Here is a 1,697-nt window from a genome sequence, read left to right as displayed (position 1 = left end):
ACTAAAAAAAAAAAAAAAAAAAGAGTAGCCCAATAAATGGTGGACATTACTATCATTTATAGAGTTTGTCCCCAAACATTCCAGTTACATAGTAGTTTCCACTGTTGAGATTATGGACAAACAGGAGTTACTTAATACACATTTATCTGCAATGGTTTTTATGTGGTCGGGGATTTATGGTTTTTCTCAGTGGTCTCTAAGCTCTGAGAAGCTTTGGATGTTCAAGCCAGCAAGTCATGGTGAGAAAATTTTGTGGCCTAAGGACATTCCAATCTGCTAGACAATAAGCAGCAGCTGTGACAATTACAAATAGAAGCCTTAGTTCTTCAACATCCGGGTAATTAAATTACTAAAGAGTGGGTTGACTTACTGCACTTTAATGCTTTGATTAGGTTCTATCTAAAGCACCACCTACTACAGATTGGGTCAGGTCCTGTATTTTACATATGTTATCCTTCTAACAACTCGAAGGGGTACATATTGCAAGTGTCCCTTTAAAAATTTTGTTTGCAGTACTTGTATTTTTTCCCCCCTCTGACCATAAAAGCAATTATGTGACTACTGAAGGACACCTGTAAATTATGGAGAAGTCTGGAAATTTTTCTACTTACTACCCGTTATATAATCGTTAATCTTTTCACTTTGTGTTTTGACCAACAAAGAGTTTCTCTTAAAAATATCCCGGTTAGGGCTTCCCTGGTGGCGCAGTGGTTGAGAGTCCGCCTGCCGATGCAGGGGACACAAGTTCGTGCCCTGGTCCGGGAAGATCCCACATGCCTCGGAGCGGCTGGGCCCGTGGGCCATGGTTGATGAGCCTGTGCGTCCGGAGCCTGTGCTCCGCAACGGGAGAGACCACAGCAGTGAGAGGCCCGCGTACCACAAAAAAAAAATAAAATAAAAATATCCCGGTTAGTTTTCAATTGTTTATTATGCAAAATTTCAAATAGTCACAAAAAACAGATTAGTATAATGTGGTGCTGCTTTGCAAAGGATCTGTGGTGAAGGACCAGTTTATTTCCAATGCATCACAGAGACCCAAACTTTTGCAGAATACAATCAAAGATAATCACTAGAAAGATGGACCTAGGACCACCTTGGGCAATTACTAACATTTTACGAGTGCCCAAATCTCATGTGAAGGAAGCAGGGAAGGGGCAGACATAGGTTGTTCAAGGCTTGAAGCTGGGGAGGAGCGGAGTCGAGATTCAAACGCATCTGTCCGACTCCCAGGGGAAACAGCCATTTAACCAGGCGCACACATCCCCATATGCAAGGCTCCCCTCAGCCAGGATCTACGGCATTTAAGGGCTTTAGCAAGGGATGCTGATAAAAGAAACAAACGCAAACAACACCTTGAGAATTCAAGTGGGAGGAAACTTCTAAATTCTTGAAACTTCTTAAGTGTTACCCAATCTATGATACCGGCATTTCTACAGGAAAGAACCCAGCAAAACACAAACACGTGGACATGCACAGAACGTTCTCACACATCCACCTTTGTCATTGTTTTCTCTTTCTCTCTTTTTTTGTAGTTTTTCTCTTTCGCTCATAAGTATGGTCAGTTTGTGTCAGAGGTAAACAGATGGCCGATCTCAGGTAAACGGCCGTCCAGATGGGAACGGAGCTGGGATTAACAGTCTGGTTCAGCTGACCGACCTCCTTACCCGCAACGCGACATTTCTGGGTCCTGCCCTGTG

At 43.1% G+C, this 1,697-nt stretch overlaps 1 protein-coding gene across 2 annotated transcripts in view; it reads right to left on the bottom strand.

Annotated features, from left to right (window-relative positions):
- IFNGR2 (interferon gamma receptor 2) overlaps positions 1 to 1,697 on the bottom strand; it is a 36,574-nt gene that overhangs the window by 33,968 nt on the left and 909 nt on the right. The gene's annotated exons all lie outside the window — the stretch shown is intronic.

This window comes from Neophocaena asiaeorientalis, unplaced genomic scaffold (genome assembly GCF_003031525.2).
Source record: "Neophocaena asiaeorientalis asiaeorientalis breed wild unplaced genomic scaffold, Neophocaena_asiaeorientalis_V1.1 scaffold45, whole genome shotgun sequence".
In the NCBI taxonomy this organism is placed as follows: Eukaryota; Metazoa; Chordata; class Mammalia; order Artiodactyla; family Phocoenidae; genus Neophocaena; species Neophocaena asiaeorientalis.
This window is presented reverse-complemented; position numbering and strand designations above follow the sequence as displayed.